This window comes from Anarhichas minor, unplaced genomic scaffold (assembly GCF_050575085.1).
Source record: "Anarhichas minor isolate MPS153535 unplaced genomic scaffold, ASM5057508v1 ptg000020l, whole genome shotgun sequence".
Taxonomy (NCBI): Eukaryota; Metazoa; Chordata; class Actinopteri; order Perciformes; family Anarhichadidae; genus Anarhichas; species Anarhichas minor.
The window spans coordinates 4,286,522-4,312,476 of NW_027466466.1; the positions used below are offsets into that span (position 1 = coordinate 4,286,522).

Genomic DNA, 25,955 nt, shown 5'->3' on the forward strand with positions numbered 1-25,955 from the left:
AGATGTTAAACGGTTCTGTGAAGACGGTTCATTTTAGAAAAACAGGGGAAGAGGAGGTGGAAAAAAATGAGAAAAAGTACATCCATCGTTTGTAAGATAGTCGAAATCAAGTATGACTCAATGCTGTGGCTGTTTGTCTTTATTCTTGTATTTCTTCTTGAACTTCTTCATTTTCAGATAAAAACCTTCATCCGTGAAAGTTTTGGGATTGTTTTTTTTGTTTAGTTGTAGTTGTAGAACATTGATTTTATGATATTACACAACTCGTGATTAAACAGAGGTCAGCTGTATACTTATAAATACAACTAACCATTTCTAATTTATTTCTAAAGTTAACAGCTTCTCTGATGCTGAACACACTTCAGTATAATGTGACTCAGTGCTGCTGACAGCGAACAGACTTTCGATTCTAGGACTCTGGACCAGAAAAACTGACAAAGAACGATTGGTCCTGCGTCATGTACCCTACCACAGTAACGTATGCACTGTAGGCGTGTGTGTGTGTGTGTGTGTGTGTGTGTGTGTTTGAACACCGTGTTTCACACAGACAGGATGCTCTCTTTCCTTCTACACGGACTCCTCGGGGGGCCCTGGCCTGACTGCAAGTCAAGATATGTACCTGCAATGTCAGAAAGTTAACACAATTAACTGCCTTTTATTCCCCTGTAAAAAAAAAGTTATTACAGCATGTGTGAATTACACACTTATGCAACCTAAAAAAATAATATATCAAAATAACCGATAATCAAAAACATTAGACGTTTTTTTCTGACTTTATACAGGACCAACAGTGTCTGTGATGGCTAAACATTGTTAAGGATTACGTCAGCATACAAAGGTGGTGAAGGACGCTTTACCTCCTGCTACAGCCCTGGTTGTAACTGTTGGCAAATCTTCTCAACCAATTTATGTCAGAGCTTCCTCCTGACGTATAGTCTCTCAGCCACTCTGTAGTACGGCCTCTTCTGCCACCCTGAATCTAACAGATCATGTCTTTTAATGTGCATACACTTAGTACAATATGTCAAACTATTGTCTCACCTCGGAGAGATCGATTGTTATTTCCACAGTAATTAACTGGCGGCAATTTAATGTCAAAACATTTACACTGGGTTCATTGTATTCATAGCAACAGCGGTAATGATAAACTGCAATGTGAACCACAATAGGGTCTTTATAATCATAGTGGGGATATGATATCTTTTAATGACTCTTTTACGATACTGTTTCTATAGCTACAGCAGTGGTGTGTAAAATGAAACACATCTTCGTACTATGATATCAACAACAGACATATTGCTGTATGTAAGAGTACTGTCATACTGTAAAAGAAGGCCCTTATATTAATAAATGAATACAGTATTACTTATTACATTTCTTTTAGAAGTGTCAATAAATGACTGCAGAATGCCAAGTCCATGGCAATCACAAGAACAGCACACCTACTTATTGTGATTGTGCTCCAGGGATTATGCACACCATGGTTACAGACATCTGATGGGCTCTTGGTAGGAATATCCACTCTGAGCCGTCAGCCACCGTGATTAGATCTGCTTTTCCATATTGTCTTGTACCAACACCCCTTTGCAATATTCAAAACTGATCTCCAGCCCGAATAGCGCAAAAGAAAGTCCATATTTAGAACAGTCACTATCACAATACCTCGCACAGGCGTGTGTGTTTTGTTTCATAACTAACTAGCTTGGATTCTATACTGATGTCATCTCTAATCCTACAAGATAAAGAGCTAATTGTGATCTGAGAGACTCCACCGCAGCATGGTTTATGCCTTTGACTGAATGAAATGTAGAGCGGCGAGTAAAGCTGTTGGTACAGTCAAGCTGAACAATAAGTGACATTGTTATTAGGCCCACAGAAAGTATTCCAAACATTTCCTCATGAGGGCCCTTTCAAAAGGCTTTCTTCTTCTGTTGTTGACGACGACGTGAACACAATGTTCAGACAGGAGTCCTATATTAAACAGGTGGTTTAGTGTGGTTGCCAGGGAATATTACAGTGATGCTTCACTTAATGTTGTTTAGGAGCTTTATATATTTCTGTGAATTAGTTTTTCTCTTTTTAATAAAAAAAAATAGCAACACTTCAACAGCCCAAAGGCTCCAAAACATGTTCACTGACAGGAAACAGTATAAAAGGAAACCAAGTTAGATTCAAGAGAAGATTTTTCTTTTCTCAGAATGTTGTTTGGCTTTATAGACACATGTTGTACCGAAACTGTGTCTATAAATAAATATACCAGTTTAACAAAATAATTATTAGTTTAATGCTATCGTGGTTTCATTAGACATTTGCAAGACATGAGCTCAACTGGTGACTGTAATGTAGAAAGACCAGACTATCCAACATAGCTGAATGCATTATGTCATGTTCTGTGTGTTACAATCTGCAGGAACCAATGCCATGGACAAATTATAGAAACACATACATACAATGGATTTGACTTGGTGATTGGTGCATGGCAATAACCACAGTGCAATAATATAAGACATCATTTAAAATAAAAAAATAGGGAAAATGTACAATAGAATATGATAAACAAACAAACACTACGAGAGAATGTTACAATAAGTACGTTATTGAAGTATTAAGTGTCAGACCGTTCCAAATCACCACTGATGGAGGTTCCTTTGTTAATAAGCAGCAGACTCACTTACACATGCTTCGTCTTGGGAGTGTCACGTGCTGCTGTAACTTCTGTTTCACCCTAACAAAATACCAAGTGAAACACTGAGTATTCTATATTTAAACATTTTTCCTGAAAATGTTTAAATATGTTTTATAACATATGTTTAAAAACATTTTTCCTGAAAATGTTTAAATATAGAACATCAGCGCAAACGTTGGGCAGAGCGGAGCGCAAAAAAAAGTTTAATCCTATCACTCGTTTTTCTGGGGACCCCCATAAAGGGCCCCCCTGGAGGGTGTCAGGGGGCCCCGCCAGAACCACATCACTCTGTTTTGGGTTGTTGTTGGTTTTTTGACAGCAGATGGAGCCATAGTGTGTAGGCTATACGGTCATTGTTTTTAATGGAGTCCCCACAAAGTTATTGTACAAGTTTATAAGCAGCCGAGCGCGGATTGGCTGCAGCGGGCACCCAATGGGAGTCAGTCAGCGCAGCGAAACAATCGTCCTAAAGGTCCGTGTGAAGTCGAGGCTATTTTTGGTGGGACCCGCCTCTCTTGCTATTTCTGTCAGCAGGAGAGCCGAGGGGGCAGGACTTGAGGGGCCGGACTTTTCTTTTTTTTGTTCTGCAACTTCCCAGCGCTGAGTCTCATTTCTTCTTCTTCTTCCTCCTCCTCCTCCTCCTGTACTCTCTGCTGACAACGCCAGCGGATCTCACCATCACCTCCCGCCAGGTTCGAGCTCTCCTGATTGCACAAGGACTTCTTTCTACATTTTCTGTCTGGATTATTTTCAAGTGTTTTTCTCAAGAGGTTGTTACTGGGTTTTAATCTTTACAAGGTAGGACACGCTGCTGGTGACAGGGTCCGATGTGGGAGCAGCTGGGAGCTCGTTTTATGCCGTTTACTTGTTAAAATGTGCCTGTTGTTTGTATCGGAGTTTTGCATTGCTAAGAAAAGAACAAAAGCAAAGACTAGTCCCGGTGCCTGAGCAGGTGTTTGCACTGTTTTAATTGCTCACGAGCGCACAAAAGTGACACGCGCAAGTGCGTCAGACAATGAGAACTTTAGGGGGAAGAGCTCTGCGGCTGTAAGCTAATATTTAGTGTTATTGTAGCGTTATTATAGCTGTACGCGCGTGTCTACAACTACCACGAAGTCACTGTAGAAACAAACATAGGGATAAAAAAAAGCAACAACAAAGTGTAAATCCCGGTAGAAATATCGTAATTTCTGGTTGTCTTCGTAAACAAACAAACAAAACAAAAAATGTTTTGTTGAAACTGTGTGAAGTTTGAAAGCCACAAGGGTGTCATTTAACATTACAAACATTACTTAAATAGATTTTACGGGCTGTCTTGTTTGACCCCAATTAGCGTTTTGCTGCTGAACACATGTAAACCAGCATCAGCAGCAACAGGTCTAACACACACACACACACACACACACACACACACAGTCGTGTTTCCATCACTTTAGACGACGTTACATTGACATACATTAATTTCCCCGGAGACGCACCGTAGCAATAATCTAATATTAATAATAATAATCTATGATCCTAACCCTTTCCCTGCCCTTCAACAAAGTATGCACCCTAAAATGTAAATATTTACATTATGTGGACTTGCATTTTGTCCCCAACAGGAAGGCGAGTCTAGTCCCCACATCATCAGTTTTACACCCCCCCCCCCCCCCCCCCCCCCCCCCACACACACACAGAAATTAAAAAACAAAAACATATGCACTACTGTCCTAAATGTCTAACGCTCTAACAGCACTGACACATGTGAACTCTAATATTATCAAATGTTTTCAACCTGAGGGTCGGGGCTCACTAACATCACAAGAGCAGCTCAGATTGGGCCACGCAGCCGCACCCATCAGGTGGCTAAGTCTGCCAACACAAAACCTTTAAGGAGCGTTATGTCCTCTGTGACTTTCATCTGCCTCTGTCGGCTGCCAGCGGGAATTGCGGCAACTTCTCTGGGACGGTGTTTGGTGGTGTTTGGTGGTGTGCAATTGACATTTTTGCTTCTTTTTGTTTTTGTTTGCAACAGCAACATGTTGGAGCTGCATTTCACTCGTTTATTTTTCCATTTGTCTCCGCAGATGGAATCAGCACCTCTTACATCATAAAGACAGACAGACAGGACAACAGATTTCAAACGGTGGCAGGTAGGACTTAAAACCTCTCATGACAACGTAATAAAAAGCAACTGTAACTTGATAAGTAGCTGTATTTAACTTCAACGTGTTAAAGGTATAGGCCACAGCCATCAGCGCTGAAACATTCATGTGGAAAAATGCTGCTAGTCGACCATCTTGTCCTCTTTACATTTTTTTTACAGCGTACACACACACACACACACACACACACACACGCACACATTCTGGGTGACAGCGGATTTTCCAGTGCAGAATGATCTAAGCCGTGCAATTCTCAGAGAAGTGCAGTAAAGTACAGAACAGGTGTTGGCCTAGTTGGAGAGACGTTGCTCGGCCCGCTGTGTTATTCATGTGTGGGTTTAGACAGATCACGCAGAAGTGTGGTTTATTATCACAAATTAGTGCGAGAGTTAAAGTCAAAACGAGAAAGTCAACGTTTCGCTGGCTTTGGCTGTGAAAAACATCCAGTTGTAGTAATTCAAAAGTAATTTAATCATAAATTCTAATTAGTTTGGCAGGAAATGTAAACGTGAGCCAATCACACTAATATACAGTCGTAGGAACTGCTTCACTTTCTTTGTTAATTTCACCTTTGTGATTGTGTCATTTCCTCTTCGTGATCTGGTTTATCTTTAAATTCTGGCATTTCATCTTTAAGTTTTTTTTCCTGTACGCAATTGAAACAAACATCTGAAATTATACAAACTTATTTCCTACTTGCCAATTTCTTCTTCTCCCCCACACCTTTTCAGTTGCAACTGTTTTAAATTTGTCACCTAATTGCTGCATAATCCTTTGAATGTGGTCACAGTTGGACGATGAAAATGTCAAAATTGATGACTAGTAGGATGCAGGATGTGAGCCTGACGCAACTCTTATACACGTATCTCACTCTGCTTTAAAAAAAATCAAACTTGGGGATGCCTTTCTTTATAATAACCATCCATTTCCATCAGTCATATGTCTTCATGGCACTTTTCTCTCGAAACTTTCGAACCAGCCCAGTGACTCAGCTCCGTCCGTGCTGACTCACATGGGAAACACTCAAAGGTTTCTCCTTCAACCTGAGATCGAAAAAATGCATTTGATCCACTGCTCCGCCCATCAGAAACAAGTCGCCCCGGCTGTTTCTTTGTGTCCTGCCTTTATAGTTTAGATTAGCGCTCTCCGCTGTGAGGCATGGCCGTGTGTGATCGCACTGTGTAGGATTACAGTGCATGACTCTCTAAATAGGAGCCGGCTACTCGCCGTGCCAGGCTCCGCTGACCGTGTGCGAACCAAGGACCGGCTATGTTCCCTGTGCGCGTGTGTGGAAAAAACCCGGTGAGGTCATGGCCGTGGCTTTAGGGTCTGGTTACATGTGTGTTGTCCACGCGGGGCAACTGACACTGGCTCTCTCTCTCCTTTGTCTTCCTCCCTAATCTCTCTCTTTACTCTCTCTCTCACACACACACACACACATATATAACCTCACATTAAAACATTTTCAACGTCGAGGGTATGGTGCCCTGAGGCCCGGCATCTCTGAAGTTGGAGACCGGTTAGCAGTCTAAGGTGGCAGCAGTCTGTGCCACATGTGTGTAAAATGTTTTAAAGCTTCTCGAGCTCAAACAGCCCTTTAAACTATAATGGACCTGCAGGCCACCAGGGTTACTTCCCACGTATGTTCTCCTTGGTACTTTGTGTAACAATAAAACTTCTTTTCATGCGGTGTGTACGGCACACTCTCTTCCTGTCTGTTAAGTTTTTCTTTTTCCTGTCTGGATATTTGTGTGTCTTTCATTCTGTCCTCTCTGGCTGACTAAACACAGTGGGGAGAAACAGTGGGGACAGATAACAACAGGCTTGATTGTAATAGCTGCAGTGGAGATCACATATCCTCTTCCTGATCCTGGTTTCCAAACAATTGGGTCAGCTGATCCGGGCACTTTTCTTTTTTTTTTCTTTTTTTTTCTTGTTACTGGTTTGCGCTGAACGGAGAGAGCTGACGGAGAAAGAGTTGGTTACAGTAGATGGAGAGGGAATGATGGAAAGGAGGATAAATACTGTGAATAATGCTTGTAATTAGGGCTGCTACTTATGATTGGTTTCATTGTCAAATAATTAGTTTATTATATTAATGGATTAATCATTTCGTCTTTAAAAAGTCATAAAATAGTAAAAAAAAAAAAAAAAATGACCATCACAATTTCCCAATGCTCAAGGTCACATATAGAAATAGTTTGTTTTGTCTGAGCAACAATCGAAAAGCAAAATACATATTCAGTCTAATATCATAGAACCTGAAGAAAAACAGCAAATATTCTCACATAAAAAGCTGGAACCACTGACTTTGTTTTTCTCCATGTTTGCTTCAAACTACGGCAACAACAAACCAAAAAACAATGAATTGATTACTTAAATAGTTGCCGGTTCATTTCTTAAGTTGATCAACTAATAAAATGCAACAATACTTCTATAAAAATGTTAGGTTAACATACAAGTACATTCTTTCATAAAAGATGTTTGAGGCAACACTGCCATGCCAACTGAAGGGATTTCCATACAGTACATGTCAATAAGATACGAAACAAATATATATAAATATTTATACAGTAATTAAAGGCAGTGAATGAGCTCCTGTTAAGCCTCAACTCTGGTTTAATGTCTTTTCTTTTTCCTGCCACTAATCTTCCTCAGAGGTAATATATCACTAAATAACACACTGGAGCGGTAGCGACTACTGTACACTATTCATTCAACGCTCGTCTCTCCAATTTCCAGTGTGTGTAGCGTTTTTGTTCCAAAACAGTATGAAGTCATTAAATCCCGTGCAGCTGGCCCCAAAAGTGTATCGACTTATTTGCACTGATCTGCAGATATATTATCGTCATTTTGAACTCTGGGGCCCCTTAAAGCCTGAATGCAGTGCAGACTCAGGCTGCGCACTAAGTTGTGGCATTAAATGTCGTAACACTAGACGGCAGTGAAGGAGGCGGCTATTTTTGTCCCTCCGAACAAATGTCTCGATTGTCCTGCCTCGAGGTGCATGAAATCACTTGATATGTCAGAGGTAATGTTATATAATACTCTCCAATGGGGGGCATGGCACTGTGTGTGTGTTTGTTTGTGTGTGTGTGTGCGCAGATGAGTACTTTTCATGTCGCTTAATTGTCTGTGTTGTTCTGCTTCTCCGTGTCAGCCTGGACATGTTGGGTGTGAACGGGACAGGAGGGGCCGTGTGTAAAGTGTGTGTGCGGTGTGGCCCGCAGTAACACTGTCCTTAACGTTTTGAGTAGTGTGTCAAATCAATTTATGTCGCATTAACCTCTGAGCTAACGGCCCCTTGCTGTGGTCAGCTGGGTAATTGGTCCGTTATTGGCCTCCAGCCGCAAGTCTGCGTCCCCCCTCGGGACGTCCCTCTCTCTCCCTCTGTCATACACACAAGCACACACACATGTCGACACACTTAATCCCATTGGAATTTACTGGAGTTACTGTAATGGAATTATTTTTTTATTCTAATTCAATTTGTAAGCCTTGGAACCAAAAACGCATTTTGAGTCTCCAGCGATTTGTGTTTCACCATTTGCTTTTATCCAAAAAGCAAATCGATGTTTATTTAGCATCTGAAACCGTTGATACAGAATATTTTCCTGTATTCACTCAGAGCTTTGGATATTGTTCTTCTTTTAAATGTGTGTAAGCTTGAAATGGTGCGTCTGGTGGTAAGGGGCTATATTTTTTGGGGTTAAATTTAGATTAGACTTTGATGTTCTGTTTTACACATGTAGCTCTGCCAGAAACGCTCATCGTCTCGCAGATGATGTGACTATCTGATAATAAGCCAATGTCAGGCCCATATATCAGTCTGGCCCCGAACACGAGTTTTCCCAACCAGACTCATCGCAGTGTTTTTGCTATTGTCTGTCCTAAAGCGCCGCACCAATGAACGGCTCACATTCTCTCCAGATCACCGAGTTGACCGACGCTGACCTCGGATCAGATAGCCTGTTGTTAGGGCCGATGTAACAAGATCTCCTCTCATCTGGATGGACTCCTGCCTGTACATTTGACCGTGTGTGTGTGTGTGTGTGTGTGTGTGTGTGATGAACGGTCTCCAGTGACATTCACAGATTCAGGCTAATCTCAACAACCTGGTGAAGTGGAGGAGAAGAAAGACACAACGCATGTTTATTTAATGTGTGTGTGTGTGTGTGTGTCTGTCCGTGGGTGTGTGCACATCAGGGGGTTGTGTATGTGTGTGCGTAGATGGGTTTCTCAGAAGCGCATGTCTGGGATTCGCACACAGGAAACACACAACTGCAGAGAGCAAAGGTGAGAGTTGGCGAGTACTAATTACAAATGTGCTGAGTGGAATATGTTCAATATCACAAGCGGGAAGTATAGTAGATGCACAATGATATGCAGTGATTTATAAACATGCTGCTCACTGCTCACTGTCAGATTTATCAGATGTGTCTGTGAGCCGGTCTTATGATTTTTACTTATTAAATCCTGTATTGACAGCAAAAATGTGCTATAATACACTGAGGGCATCTTATATTTAACATCTGGCATACGTCTTACCTAATGTCAGCTACATTTTCCTGCCAAATAGAAGAAAATTCAGATAACAGTACTTAATAATTTGAGCTGCTGCCTGTTTGTGGTCGGAGACACTTCGTAAATCAGGCCATTTCTCACCATGTGCAGAGAGAGGTAAGGTAGTTGTGGAGTCGGGGTCGGCGTTATTTCTGCTACTACATCCGATGTCTCTCTGGAATCCTTTGTGTGAAGTGAAGTGCAAGTAACTGTAATCATTGATTCTTGATCTGTTCTTCATGTTGTATATTAATAACTTCTTTCAACGCAATTTTCCAAAGACCAAGCAGCCAGATTTGAGCTGCTTGTTTTTGTCCGTTCAGCAGTCCAAAACTCTAAGATGTTCAGACTGCTATCATATACCAGCAAATATTCACTTGTTAAGGAAATTACTTAAATTAAACATCAAATATAACATATCTAGTAGAGCACTCGGAGAGGGCAAACCTCTGCTCAAGGTCATTTCATCAAGTGAAAAATAATGCCTATATCCGATCCGTGATTCGGATCCGGTCCAAATCTTAATGGGTTCCTCCTTGGCCCATGTTACATCCTTCCACCAAGTTTCATGAGAATCGGGCACGTGGTTTTTCTGTTTCTCCGCTGACAAACAGACACACACATACACACACTGAGCCGATAACGTGACCTCGTTGGCCGAGGTAATTATAATTGTTTCAGGTCTAACCTAGCGATTAGCGATTTACAAATCTGTGGTGGAAAAACATCTATTTGTGGAAAGTGCCTGAACTCTGTTACAAATCGTGATTATTTTGTTTCACTTGCACCATTTCTAAATGTATAAAATGTTATTTCTGCTCCAGACATGCACATCTTCAAGTGTTTCTAAAAGGGACACTCGTCTGTGTTTCAGTATCGAGGTTTGTCCATGACTGGGTTTATGTATAGCTTCTTTTTTTTTTTTTGTGTGTGTGTGTGTGTGTGTGTGTGTGTGTGTGTGTGTGTGTGTGTGTGTGTGTGTGTGTGTGTGTGTGTGTTCATCCCTGACCAGAGTGCAAAGCATGTGCAGGAATGTTAATGTCTTCTTCCTTTGTTGTCCGTGCAGACAGCCGAGTGTGACTGTGCATATTCATGAAGCTGCCTTCCTGGAACACGTTAACTTTTACCAAGGAAGGAACATAGATGAAAAAAATAATGAGTTGAAGAAATTTAAAGAAAGCTAAAAGGGTGGAGTAGAGTAGAGACATACAGTGTATGTACAGAAATAGACATAGGGGGATGGAAAGATGTATCAAAAAAGGAAAACACGAAGTAAGAGACAGAGGCAGAGTCCTGTCAGCACATACACTTCATTCATCTTTTGCAATAGCAACAGGAGCCAAAGTTGTTTTGTTAGTTGCAGCCAGCGCTCGATGTTCACTATAAAAACTCTCCATGTAAACGGGTCATATGTGGTCCAGCAAATATAAAATGTGTTATTGAATTTCATTGCCCGTTAGTTTAGATTTTTCGACCATTTTCAGAAATTCAAACTACTTGTTAAGATTAATACAGTATATCTGTGCAGATGAGTCTTCTATGGGAAGTGAGAAAACGACCCTATTCCTCTCTTGATTTATTACCTCAGTAAACATTGTAAACATGAGTTTATGGTCTCAATCTCTAGTGTCAAGTCTTCTTCAATACAGCATGATGTTCATTTAGTAAATGATGATCCATTTAGAGTCAAATAGACCATAAAGCAGAGTATGCTTTAGGGCGGGGCTACACAGTGAATGTCTGCAGTTGTCCATGTTTTTCTCTTAGAACTTTAACCCTTTCACAGTGTGTTTTCAGTTCATGGCGGTTGATTGTGACCTTTTTGGTCACTTGAAAGTTCCTTATTCAGTGTCCGGGTGTACTTAGCTCCACCCTCTGGGTGTAACATGGTTACGGCAAAAAAACTAAGATGGTGACGACCAAAATGCCGAGCTTGAGGCATCAAAACAGTAGTCCACAAACCATTGGTTGACAGTGACTAAGTCCACTTCTCATTCACAGTCCCATACAGTCTATGGTCTTTACTGATAGGACTAGTTTTTTCTTTGATATTCGTTTCAAAATATTCAAAAACATGTAAGAGAACTGCAGGTGAATTTGTGAACCCGTCGTCTTCATTCAGCAGAAAACAAAACCAAAGTTTAAAAAAGGACTTTGTGTGTAACTGTGCAGAGTGAAGCTGACTGAGGCTTCAGCAGGAAAAAGCTGCTGATCATCTGCTCTTGTTCCTATCAGCAGAAAAGCCTTTGCTGCAGATTGCAGTTTTTTTGTAGCTACCAATCTCTCCACTACTACCACAGGCTATCAGTGTATCAGTCGTCACTGTTTTCACCGCTGATAACCAGCAACATCATTCAGCTCATTTCAAATCATTTGCCTCTTTCGCATTGCAACATTTTAGTGAGAAGAAATGACACGACCAACATTAGAGAGTTGTTCGTGATTAGCATTTGTTTTTCCTGATTCCGGCATTGTGTCTCTCAGTAAGAAGGATGAGTGTATTGAGGGCTGTGATGATAAAGGTGGAATGATATCTGTGTGACTGTGCGGTGTGTTATAAAAGATAAAGGAGGGAGATCCCTTTGAGTGGGCTGCTGTGTTGAGTGGCTTTATCTGTATTGGGAAATGTGGAGAATGTGTCTGATGTTAAGAAGAATGAGAGAGAGAGTGTGTGTGTGTGTGGGAGAGAGAGTGAGAGAGCGAGAGTGATGGAGAGAAAGGGAGCTTCGACAGATGTGTAGAAATATTGAAGTTAGGGTTGACAGAAACATCATATGATAATTAGTTTAAGGCAGGATCACGATCTCTGATCTTATGACGATTGTTCTTCATGTTGGTTTTTGAGGCTATTTTACTGGTACGACCGAACCAATGTAGCCCTACAAGATAACCAACACCACTCCAAATTCCATTCTGAAATTGATTGTTTTAAAGGTTTGTTTGAAGTTCCTTTAAATTTCTATGCTCTCACACAAGGACCGAATCCATCAGCGCATCGACTACAAGCCTGTTTGTAACCGGTAGCCGATGGACAACGCTTTCCTCTGTCCACTTGCCTCTCCTCTGCTCCGTGTGTGGAGAGCCTAAACGGTGGCAGTGGTTTGGAGTGTTCCATCTATAACCTTCCCCGTCCCGGAGTCGGGCTGCTTAAAGTATAGAGATGGAGTTTATTGCGTTTGGGTAGACTTTAAGATAGCAGCGGCACTAACCTTTTAGCAGCGGTGCCTGTATGCAGGGGAAACACCGGCCCCGTAGAACTGTAAATGATAGACTGTACACTGTTGCACGATACTAACGATCTCTCTGTTAAGGTGGAGACATTATACTCATTCAATTATCGTCATATCGCACACCCCTAATAGAATTATCTTTTTTAAGATACTGTCACTCAAACCTTGACGTCCTTCACTTTCAGGTCCAGTGACACTAACACAGCAGTGGTTATAGAATAGTTTGTTTAGAGATCTGCGGGAATGAGAGTTTGACTGAGCGCGTACATTTAAAGCATGTATTTCTAACCTCATGTGTACACCCTATGTATAATGTGTCCACTGGTCAAAGAAGGGTTTCTGCCCAGTACGACCAGCGCTGTTTGCTGTCTAGCAGCTGTATTGCATCAGTGAGAGGAAATATGGCTTTGCCAGAGGGCATGTCCGCAGTACTTATTTCCACATTTAGCTAGATGATTGGATACTAAATCAAGTATTCTTCCTGCTACTCTGATCTTTATAATTTATTTCTCTAGAAAGTCACTGAGTATGGAGAGCAGGGTGACTTGGGGAGCAGTGCAAACAGAGAGGACTGGAGTTAGGCCTCCTTGTTTACGTTGCTGAAGTGTCCTCGGGTAAAGCCGTGAATGCCTTTCAGCCTCCGCTCATCTGTTTGTAACCCATCGTGACCATCTGACCACCCTGCTTAGGGCGACAACGTGGGGGAAAAAGAAGAATTTGCCCACAGGGAGCGACGCAGATGTCAGCAGCCTATTCAAAGTGTGACTGCTCCAAGAGAGGAATTTGGGTTTTCTGAAAAGTGTCACAAACCGCTCTCAGGCCACATAAAGAAACGCTTCCCCCTGATGCAAAGTTGAGATCCAATAGATCGCTTGTCAATCAGACAAAGTGCTCATTTTCTTGTCTGTCCAGTCACGGCGGCGGTCACTACTCATGCTCACCTACTTCTTCTTCTGTTTATTCCAAAACCAAGCAGAAACAAAATGTACCACTTGTCTCTATGCCAGAGGATTGTTTGGAACGGACAGAGGGGGGATTCTCCACCAAACAGTCCGATTTATTGTTGGAAAGTTTGCTGTATTGTGTGAGCGATGGTGTTAAAGACAGGAAACAGCCATGAGAATGTCAATAAGGCCCTGAGATGGATTCTTAGCTCTGCCTTTGTTGTCTGTGCAGCAGATGGAGGATTCCCTGTCATTTGTCAAACTGGACAGCACACCTGGTGCCTGTGTGTGTGTCTGTAATGAATGAGTTGTTCTAAAGTTTTCAGCCTCAGGCGAATTGCAACACTGAGTGGAGCGGAAGATGACAGGGACACATGGAATGTTTGTGTGTGCGTGAGTTATGTAAAGAGATATATTATTGGCGCGCAGACCTGGTGGAATCCTAAAGCACCTGTTTATTTGAGGCAGGGCGGGATGCAAAAGCTTACTTGGATTCCTCTTTTACGAGCTTGCACGACATTCATAAATCTCTTGGAGACCCGTAATTTAGTGAAAGCAACATTGTTGCTTGCGATCACTTGTCTATTTAACATCAATTTTGCAACAAAAACTCCAACCCACATGACCACATAGGTTGGTAATTTGTACCGTCTAATGCGAGCCGAGGTTAGCGTCCCTACTGGTGGCGTGAGATCAACACGTCCTCATCCATTTGAGGAAAAGATCAAGGTTTGGGTTAGGTGTTTTACATTTCACATAACTTCAGTTACATATGTTAGGTAACCTTTGTTACGCTAAGTAAAATTGGACTTTCACGCAAAAGACGAACATTCGTCTCCTGTGTCAAGGTCCTGTGTTTGTTAGACCCGTCCATCCCTCCCAACCTCCTCTACGTGAACAAGGCGGCAACCTCCGGGTCTGTAAAGTGAAGCCAATGCGGAAGTGCCTTAAACTTGCCAGCACTCTTTCTAATAGCCGTCAGATTGTCAAGTCTGATTGTATAGAAGTCTATGGGAAAATTAACCTAGTCTCAATTGATCTATTTCCTCAGTAAACATTGTAAACATGAGTATATGGTCTCAAATGCCTCAAAAGTCCTTTTCAATACATCATGATGTTCAATTAGTAAACTATGGTCCCATTTAGAGTGGAAAAGACAATAAAGCAGGATCCTTTAGGGCGTGGCTACTTTGTGATTGACAGGTTGCTGCCACGGCATTGTACAGTCTGGGAGTTGTTGTGTTTTCGTCTTAGAACTTTAAGCTTTCACAGTGTGTTTTCAGTTCATAGGAGTTAATTGTGACATTTTTGGTCGCTTAAAGGTCGGTTGTACTTTGATTTCTCTCTCGTGTCACTTCTGGTAGCAAAACCCCAACACCGTGCTGCCGTCTGGAAAGAGATACAGAAGTATCAGCTGCAGTACTACCAGAATTCCAAACAGCTTCTTTCCTCTGGCTGTGAGACTTCTTACCTCATTCTCCACCCTCCATATATAATATAGTTTTTTTTGTATTTTGCCTATTTAGCAAAATGGGACTACAATCTGAATTTTGTTGTGCAACCCTGTTGTACAATGACAAATAGAAAACCTTGTAACTTGTAACCTTTTTAAGCTGCTTGTACCAAAGACCTATGAGGTCATTTGTGGCAGAGGACGGTCTCCAATTTAGTCCAGATGTTTATTTTCACCTTAAACCAAAGCACTACTTAAATGTATTAATACCCCATAAATGTCTCATTTGTCATCTCACCTGTGAATAGAAAATACATTTTTGTACTTGACATTTGTTGGTCTACTTTATTTTAATTTCATTTTTTTGCTTTCATAACATTTTGGAAAGTTGTCTCTCCAGAATCTGACATTTCACAGTCAAACCAGGTAAAATTAATTTTAAGTGATGAAAAGATACCAGCTTCTGTACTCATTGTGGCCTTGGTAGACCAGAATGCATTGCAAAACAATGTAAAGATTATACCAGCTACAAATCAGCACCGCTGTGCCAAAGGACATCTTCTCAAAGCCACTAGCATGGCTGTGAACTCTTACTCTTGTTATTCAATGGCAGAAACCCTGAAAAACCTGTATAGCAGTGCTGATGTGGCATAACACTTCATGAATATAGTGAACATGATGACGGATGAGTTTGGCGAGTGTGAGTATCTGAGCGTGGATTTTTCTTCTGTACACGATAAGATAAAGCCGGATCACACGAAGGCCTGGAGCCTGATATCTACCAGAGACACGTGGGTGATTTAGGTACCTCCTAGTGTCCTCACTTAACCCTCTGTAGATGTGAGCAGCAGCAAAATGCCCTCACTAAAGAGGGTCGTCCTCATTTTGCTATTCTTGTGACACGCACACACACACACAGCAGAGGGTAGTTCTTAAACTTGTCGACAGCCACCCGCACTACCATTGACACTTGAACACTCAAGTACGCACCAACAGAGCAACACCGTAAATATAGAAATTGTTCGGCGACAGTTGTAGGCTGGCAGGCAGGACTACACACACACACACACACACACACACACACACACACACACACACACACACACACACACTCAAACCACAGTCTGGCCAGCTGCTATGGGAAGAGAAGAGGTTATGAATGGGAGCGGCAGCTGTGGATTCCTCGGGATGATGGGGGGAGAAAGAGAGATAGGGGATAGGGAGATGAGTTGGAGGAGGTGGAGAGAGAGACAAGGAGGAAAGAAAAGAGGCGGAGTGAGGATCAGTTATGATTTTTTTAAATTTTCTCAACAACCAATTTTAGACACTTCAACTTGACTCTTCATGAAATGAGATTGAAATAACTATTTATTTGAACTGCAAGGAAAGGGGGCTGGTTGTTAATACAAAGTATATAACCTGAACTAAGGCGCTATAGCCTACAACTGTTATACTTTATTTTTATGAGCCAGGACACGTAGGGCTGCTGCTGAGAAAGTCAGGTGACGTATACAAAGAGTGTAAAGAGATGTAAAGTGTTTGTAAGGAGGCTTTCAAACAAACAGGACTTTCACCTAGGAGACCGCTGTCTGTGTCACGTGTTTAACCAAAAGTCAACGCTGACTTATTTTAACTCACATTTGTTACACAACTAAAGTACTTTAAGGAAAGTAAAGTACTTGGTTAACTTACGTACTTACCTAACGCCACCTACATAGAAGAAACATACTACTTTTTTTACAAAATAACTTCTTACACTACGCAATATATCAATCACTATCTGATTCAAGAACGATGTGCCTTTTTTTGAAAGTCAGTGTAACACGTGGTTCGGTTTGTTCTGTAAAAATCTTGAGGTCTGATTCCACATGTGACCATGTGATCCTAACTGCCAGTACAAGACTATTCATAGAGATCCTGAGTTGTGCAAGGCTCATTTAGCAACTCTGTGCTTTTGTGTGTGTGAATACAACCTCACCTCCTGCACCTTTTTAACTTTATTAGAGTATTAATCACTTCCATACTGATTAATTCATTTTGGTTGGTCTCTGTTGGGAAAATGCTGCGGTGACCAATCCCGAAGAACAGATCAGTGTTTTGAACAAATGGAAGAAAGTGGGTGTTGTCATGAGCTGCTACACCCACCATGGTTGAACAGACGCATAAAATAAACAGCGCCTCCTAGACAAAACTCAAATGTCATCAAACAGATAATCCTGGGAGAAAGGTGTCACTTTGGTGCAGAAACACCACACCACTGCACTTCCCAAAAACTGAAGTCAGCATACTGTAGCATTGCAAAACGGTAAGAGTCAACTGAAATGACCCATGCTGGGAAAAAGTTTCTCCTATAATACTATTAGGCAGTGATTGCATCTGACCCATTATTATGTGTGGCAAATTCAAAGGTATAGTTTGATGGTCAGAAATACGTTTATTCTCTTTCTGCTCCACCATGTAGCAATGTTGTTGTTTTTATCAGACGTAAACTAACAGCTCCTCCTGCTTCCAGTCTTTAAGCTAAGCTAAGCTAAAGGTCTCCTGCTATATAGCTTCATATATGGTGAAGAGACATGAGAGTGGTATCAATCACCTCACATAACTATCGGCAAGAAAGTGAACAGGTGCATTTCCCTAAATTATGGGTTATTCCTTTAGTATAAATTAATTATTCTGTCATGTACAACAGCAGTGTTCTTGGCTTCTCTATGTTACAAGTTGTTTTACTCACAAACACAAAGCTCCTCCAAGTATTGCAAAGCTACTTACTCTTGGATCTAACTTTATTAAGGTATACAAGATTTATTTAAGCCCATCCAGTCCCACAAGCAATTGAAAGAGACGAAACCATTTAACTGGATTGTCAATAGTTTACTAAGGAGTTTTTCCATGTTCCTATAATGGGTGTGTTTGTGTTTGTGTTCAGTACATTGGTGTGTGGCCTTCAGGGCCACTGTTAGTCATTAATCTGAGTAGTTAATGGATGTCAAAACCCTCAGCTTTCCACTAAAGCCATACATTGAGAGGAACGGGAACAGTGATTTGGGAGGCTGTGTGTGTGTGTGTGTATGTCAGAGAAGCCAATGTTATTTCCGTTTTTACCGTCTGAGCATGCAGTCGAGTAGGGAACTTCACTGCCGTAGGGGCTCAAGGGCACTGCGGCAGCAGCGTCACGACAACAGCAGTGGGAGGAGAGGGGAGGAAATGGGAGTCTAAACTCAGCTCTTAAACAGGAAGCCACCCTGGTTCTCCCATTGTTGTGTTTTTATAGACTCAACTTCCTGCCGGCCCGACCACCCCCTCCGTCACCATGGTTGCAATCCCTAAAGTTTATGGGATGGATTGTAAAGATCTGCACTAGAAAGAGCTGACACCGGCCGAAGTGTGCCTATTGAAAAAAAAATGGTAGTGTGAGAGAAGTTGTTGTGAAAGTGGGTTCCTAAAAAGTGTATTAAAAACGTCTTTAAATGCCTCCAGCAGTGTTGTCAGAGGTCTTATGTTTCATCACATCCTTCATTTCTTGCTAACTGTGTTCTTAGTCTGCACTTTACAAGTTTCAGCGTTTTGTTTTCTTTTTGTCTTTAACTTGATTCCAGGCAGCATTTTAAAAGCAGTTTAAAAGTCCCTTTCTGTCTGGAGTCTGCAGGCACCCTCCCAGACAAGGTGCTTCCACATGTGTGAATGAAATGATGAAATCAACAGTTTGTGTGTCGGGGCAGCGTCAACAAATCGAGACAGCGATACAGAGAGAGAGGGAGGGAGGGAGGGAGGAGAAGAAAGAGAAGGAGTTAAAGAAAAGAGGATGTGGCCGACAGTAAAAGATGACTGGAGGGGAGTGGAGCTCTCTGTCTAATTATAGATCCTGCTGTGAGCTGGCTGAGGCAGAAGTGCTACTGGGGTTTTCACACAGCCGGATATTTACAACACAGAAACACGGGTATGTGCCTTTTGACTTTATTTATCCTTTTTTACTCCGTGTGCCTGCATGTTCGTGTGCGGTCGGTTGTCCCTGTGGACGTTTACATCTCCCGAACGGGAGGTGGAACCTGTTGTATCACAACTCCTTGGGTCGCACTGCGCACTGGAAGCCTGCTGTGGTGCGCGTCGGTGAGTGTGACAAAGTGTGAAGATCAATCAAGCCTAAGGCGTGAGGTTGAGGGCGAGCGAGGGGTTAAAAAGAGATTGCGTTCCTCTCCGTCTGTGTCACTCATTCTGTGAGATTTCTTCTCGCGAAGCTTTTGCGACTACATTTGTTTTGAGTGCAGCAACACAATGCAAGAGGTGTGTGTGTGTGTGTGTTTGAGAACTTGCTGGACTAACAGACAGCAGCCTTAGATGTTTATGGAAACTCAATGAGGACTTAGGAAACTGGACCCACGCTGCATTATACATCAACCTTCCTCTGTTACTGTCTCACACACACACACACACACACACAGTCCTTTCTGTCTGTCATGCACACAGACACACATTCAAATCCATGCATACAGCTCTAATGCTATTAACCTGTCTCTCACACATATTGTGATTTCCCTACAGACGATGAATTGAAAAGCACCTTTTCTTGTGAATAGGAACGTCCACTGTGGGATGACATTGGCCTGCTTGTTATTGCACGGGGTCCGTGTCTGTTTTTGGATCGCTGCTATTTTGGGTTTGTTTAGTGTCCCACATGTTTGTTCCTATGAGAAATCTGCTGTACATCTAAATGTTGCATCTATCTCCTCAACATGTTTTTAGGTTTCAGCTGGACTGTGCAGTGATTCATCTGTTGTCTGTTTTCTCCACAAATCCCCGAATACCTATGATACACTGAGGCAGTGTTTGAGCAAACGGCAGGAAGGTTAAAAATGCACTTTCAGCATAAAGTTCAGGTTTTGATTTTCTAAATCAGGAAGTGAGGAATAGTGAGATCCGGACAATATACAACTGTACAATTTTTTTTAAAGCTAAAGAGGTATAGACTGTATCGACTGATACAAAAATAATTCCTCTCAATCATCACTTATGAAGTGTGTGGCGGTGTCTGTATCTGCAGAGACCCTGCCCTCTGCCTGTATTTTCTCTTTTCTTATGGTTTTACTGTGTTCTGGATGTCTCTGGGCATCAGGATTTGGACCCCACGTGGAGGTGTAACCCCGTTTTTATTCCTCAGTGGTACCGCAGGGTAGACAGTGTTCTGTAAAGAGCAAATAAACATGAATGAAGTGGGCCATTTAATAGATTAGACAATCAGCAGAACTTTAATCCTCAACAATCTTAATGATTGATTGATTGTGTGAGCGATTTATCTAAACATTTCAAACATTTGCTAGTTTCAGCTTCTCAAATGGGAGACTTTGCTTATCTTTTTCAGTGTATTTATCATTACAAGTAGAATATCTTTGGGTTTTACACTTGATCTTGGTGGCATAAAAAACGTCATTTTAAGACTTCACCTTGGGCTCTGTGAAATAATAACAATAATGAACAGATTCATCAGCAAGTTGCATCTGTAGTTATAATAGTCTTGTACTGGGCCGGGCTTTCTAATGAAACTGTCTGTTTGTTTAAAGAGATCTCGTCTCATTAGTCACTCAATCTCGTCTTGACCTGGAAATAGCTTGTGTGAAAGAATCGTTAATGAAAAGTGATGCAATCAGAGCGGCATGCTGCTCTGGAAAACCGGTTTAAGACGAACATAATATCAATGCTGTGTTATACCAGATACACCAGAGAACAGAAACGTCTTATTTGCAAAAAGTTAGTTGCTAAATTTGTCAAGAAGTGACTTCAAAAGCTTTATTTCTTTGCAGATTATCATGCATCTTCACTTGCTTAAGAAAAACCAGACTTGAACCTTCTGCTTTGACCCTGTGTGTGTTTGCTTAAGATGAAATGGGAACTGTTTTCTTTGGCAAAGAGCTGGAACGACTTGCTGTAAACTTGGACCAGTAGTTCTTTGGAGTGAATCCTTACACACATACATACACACACACACACACACACACACACACACACACACACACACACACACACACACACACACACACTCTAATTAGTAGAATGAATACATTAGTCGAGGTGTTCCAAGTATGTGCAGACGTTTTTTTGAAATGACACTAATAGGAAACAAACCGCATGTTTCTTCTGCACAAAGACAGACGTGTCAGGTTGCTGCTGCAGCAGCAAACAACCTTTTCAACGCACACGCACCCACACACACACACACACACACACACACACACACACACACACAAAGACATTGTAAAAACACAGCTGCATGCCACTCCAAGCATTTGGAGAAAGGGGCGAAGGGATTGATATCAAGAGTCAAGAGGAGACCGCTTGACTTTCTCTTCTTGACTCCGGCTCCGTCCTTTACCTCTTTATTTTCTAACAGTTTCTCCTTTTTTTTGTCTGCTCTTCTTTTTCTCTTGATTTTCCCTTTTTGCAGACATCTACTCTGCTGGTGACTCACCCAACGGTTTTATTTTTTTACAGGGCCTTGAGTCTTTCATTTGTACTCGCCCTGACAGATACCCCGAGGTAATTACATCTTGTATCTACTGAAAGTAGCTGTCGCCTCTAAAAGGTGTAGTGTGATTTAGTCGCGCACGCAGCCCAGTCAAAACAGGAGGAGGCGTCGCGGCTATATTTGGACGTGTGTCAAGACATAAAGTGGTGGCGTCTGCTCAGTTTGGTGTTGACTTTGTACGGAGTGTCTATCGCGAGTGGCACTGAGCTGGCTGTCAGCTCTCCCTCTGTGTGCAGCGAGTGACTAGACTTATCTGCGGATTGTTAAAGATTATCGACCAACTCGTCCGTCTTTTGACTTTGTTCTCCCTCTCTTTAGTCCGCTCTGTTCTTTTTTTTTTCAGTTTTTGATGAGGGGGGGGAGGGAGAGCTATTTATATCCTTGTCCAACCTGTAGGACAAGTCCTGAGTCTAAACGGGACACAAGTTAGAAAACAAAAATAGAAAGGGGGAGGAATTCATTTTGTCGTTCATTCAGCATCTATTGTACTTCTGCCCAACCTGAGAGAGGGATCCCTCTTCAGTTGACCTCCCAGAGGTTTCTTCCTTTTTCTGTTTCCTTTTTCTTTGTATGTTGTACAGATTGTAAAGCCCTCTGAGGCAAATGTTTTTGTCATATTGGGCTATTCAAATACAAGTGAATTGAATCTGTAGGAAGCGATTACCAAATGTCAGGCGGTGGGGTAGACTATATCTCCCTCAATCACACGGAGAACCTAATCTACCTAATCTCTCGCATAAATCGGCACAATCCCAACGGTCTCTACAGCCAGACGGGCCGTATCGCACTGTGTCGTTGGTGATTTCCATAATGACACGCTGACACTCCTGCACAAAGTAAACCTAGCTTTGCAGTGCATTGTTTCAAGAGGAGCTGACTGTACTGGACTTCAGTCCGTTCTGATTTGGCAACACTTGCGGTTCCTGCCGGGAAACAACAATTTGCGTTTTTGATAACACAAGTCTCACGAGTTCAGTCCAAAATTACACACCTCAGGCAGCTAAAGTCCGAAATAGAAGCGAAGAAGAACAACTCGTGTGCAGTCTCTCTGTTAGAAACTGAGGGCTTCGTTGTGGGCATCACTTTGTTTTAGTAAAGAAGACCGTCAGCAGCTGAACTCATGATAATGTTGTCTTCGGTGTTCTGCATCACATCTTGTGCACTAAGCTTTTCATGTCGTTCATTTGTATGCAATTTGGCGGACGAATACTAATGACAACCGTATATAGAGAAAGTAGATACAGAATGCAAAGACATTGATCTGATGGTGCTACAAAATTGACAGCCATGAATAGTAACACATGGGTTTGGTACAATGCAAAAGTTAATTAACTTAAAGGACATCTTTGAATACCAACATACAGTTGTCAGTTTTAGTGTGAGACTAACACAAACCGGCCTGAGACGGGTGTAAAGGGTGGCGTTTTTCAAAGCAGAGAATGAATTTCCCACAATTCCTGCAGCGTCCTGACCCACCTCAACCAAAACACGCATTGCAGCTTTAACATGCAGCTTGTTTCGGATGCTCAAATGTATGTGTCTACATGTGTGCGCACGCTTTGTGTGCTATTCCAGTACATGCCTTTCCAGCTCCTCTCGCACAGAAAAAACTAAACATGCCATTTAAATAAAATCAACACACAATCACACAACCACGGGGTCAGAGACCGTTGTTCTTCCCTGAGTGCGGCACGCAGCTGTAATAAACTGTAACGGAATATCATTCTCAAAGAGAACTAAAAACATTAGAGCCTAGTATTACTTGGAGAGAGCCAGGAGAGAGAGAGAGACTGTGGAGGGATTAAATGTGGTTGCAGAGGTCCTGAGACTAAACCACAACACGGTTTCTAGACTTAAAGTCATGTTTGCTACAGGCGAACCTTGTTATTATCAGCTATTTTAAAGTGGTCAGAGAGATTATTCCTCAACTGGAGGACCCAGTTTCATGTGCATGACGAAGCCATAATGTACTGACTGAGGTTTTTATAAACTTGCCTTTTTAAAGAAGTTGAAACAGCAGCTTTACAGTTACCTGATACAGCGAAGAGTTTGTTGCGGGCCATGTGGACTTAACACGTGATGATTAGTGCTGTACACCGATGATGGATGAAGGGCTTCACACCTCTGTAATCATATAAAGAGCGATAAAGTCATTGCAGTATGGAAGCTTTCCATCATGCATTGTCTTTTTCTGGTGTTGAGTCAATAACGTACCTCTGTTTGCAGGCTTTTACACACTCTTTAGAGGTGTGAGGTGTGTGAGCAAATAAGGGAAAAGTCTGAAATGGTCACTAGGCGTACACACTGAAAGTCAGTCGATGAAAGCCACTTTACATTATTATCCAGTGAGTCTTAGACTCATCATATCGAGCCAACAATGTGACTTATTAAGACAATTCCATTGTCGAGTGATTCCATGCCTATGTCATTTCAACACAACACAAGCAGGTCATTGAACATTTTGTAATACTTAGGATTTCTTAAAGTTGAACTTTGCAAAGTGATAATGGTCATAATACCACAGTGAAGAAGTGGTTATTTTCTCTCAGCAAACCTCAAGTATACAATGAAAACAAGCAAACCATATTGCATCCTCCCATTCTTAATCCCTTTGCTGTTTCTTTTCCCAGGCACTTTCATTTACATCTATTCAGTTTTACGAAACCAACAACTGGAAACTGGGGGTGTGTGTGTGTGTGTGTGTGCGTGTGCGTGTGTGTGCGTGTGTTTCTCTGTCGAAAACAAAAGGCCCTGTGTAGGTAAATGTTGGAGCAGGGTATGTTTTGCTATTTATAACCCATGGGAGGCAAGGAATATGAGAGACACTGGTGTTCCCGACTGTGAGTGTGTGTGTGTGTGTGTGTATCGGCCTTTGTTTCCTTGTATAAGCATGTTCTCGTCTCGTTTTCCCTCAGAATAATAGCTTTGTTATTCCTTGCTGTCGTTGCAGAGAATACGTGTGCACAACTGGTTGTGTGTGTGTGTGTATGTGTGTGTGCGTTTGGGTGCGTTTGCCAAGGGATTTCTGTCATTCCAGCAATGGTCGGCATTTAGACTGTGTCTCTGTTTTTGTACCTCCTAATATGGAGGGGTTCTGACACTGCACACACACACAGTTCTATGTATGATTAACCCAAACAGCGATGCTAATGACAGCACAGACTCACACGCTCACTGTGCGTGTGTGTGTGTGTGTGTGTGTGTGTGTGTGTGTGTGTGTGTGTGTGTGTGTGTGCACACACATCCGGTAGTAGAAACGACGCCAAAAACACATCCGTCTTTTCTGTTCTATTCTATTCCCTTTCACCCATTTCCAGTGCTGCTGTTGGCAACGGGCCAAGCCCCTCTGTGAGTGACATTTACTTCACACACTGCAGCCTGACATCTGAGCACCAGGCGCAGCAGCACGGAGATGATGTCACGCCAAGTTATTTCAAGGCTCGCTCTGTGTGTGTGTGTGTGTGTGTGTGTGTGTGTGTGTGTGTGTGTGTGTGTTTAAAGTTTTGGTTGAAGCGTCAAGGCAGGTTTGTGCAATAGGTGTTTGCTCAAGCCTGTCTTGTGTGTGCAGCTGTGTGCGAGTGTGCAGCATGTAGATGTGTGTAAACGTCTTTACAGTATGTGTGTGTGTTTATTTATGCGTATGAGTAAATATGTATGTTGGGGAACATGTGTTGCTTGCTAAAGTATTATCCAAAGATGTGTTCGTGTTAGTGCGTGGTGGGACACATGTGGATGTGTGTATTTGCGAACAGCTGCGTTTCTGTGTCAGTGTGTGAGTCAGTGTGCATTTTTTGTGCAATTGCAAGTGCATCTGTATGCTTGAGTGTGTGTGCGTGTGTGCAAAATGCGCATGCGTATGTGTGTGTCACAGACAGAAACCACCCCCAGCCTTTTCCCAAGCTGTTCCCTTCCTGGATCCTGTTTTTAGTGCCAGATGAGGCAATCTTTCCCATTGACTCAGTCATGCAATGCAAATAACCCCAACAGCATGCAAAGTGTGTGTGTGTGTGTGTGTGTGTGTGTGTGTGTGTGTGTGTGTGTGTGTGTGTGTGTGTGTGTGTGTGTGTGTGTGTGTGTGTGTGTGTGTGTGTGTGTGCGCGTGAAAAAAGAGACAGACACACATAGACGGAGAGACGGTGTGAGTTTATGTTCAAAGACAGAACTTTTTTTTGTCACTGTGTGATACTAGTTGAGATGTTAGACAGACATATATAGTTGATATTGATTTGAGCTTTTTTTGTACAAAAAATAGTTTTGATCAGCAGTTGAATTCATTGCTGTCCACTGGAGCAGTTTGGGGCTCAGTATGGCGGTTGGGGCACATGTTTGGGTGAGAGCAGATGCAACTCATCTTTTCACCCAATTTTCTCAGTTAGGATCCAAAACTTGTAGTCACACGCTTTTCACATCTACAA

General features: G+C 42.1%; 1 protein-coding gene across 3 annotated transcripts in view; it reads left to right on the forward strand.

Moving 5' to 3' along the window:
* The first annotated feature begins 3,153 nt into the window (after positions 1-3,153).
* Positions 3,154-25,955, forward strand: part of hdac7a (histone deacetylase 7a) — a 46,050-nt gene continuing 23,248 nt past the window's right edge. The window contains exons 1-2 of one of the 3 annotated variants that reach the window (XM_076095488.1): positions 3,154-3,484; positions 4,756-4,821. The gene's annotated coding sequence lies outside the window, so the exon portion shown is untranslated. Of the gene's footprint in view, positions 3,485-4,755; positions 4,822-18,851; positions 18,961-25,955 lie in introns of those variants that run through there. The other 2 variants (XM_076095489.1, XM_076095490.1) reach the window with 2 other exon arrangements.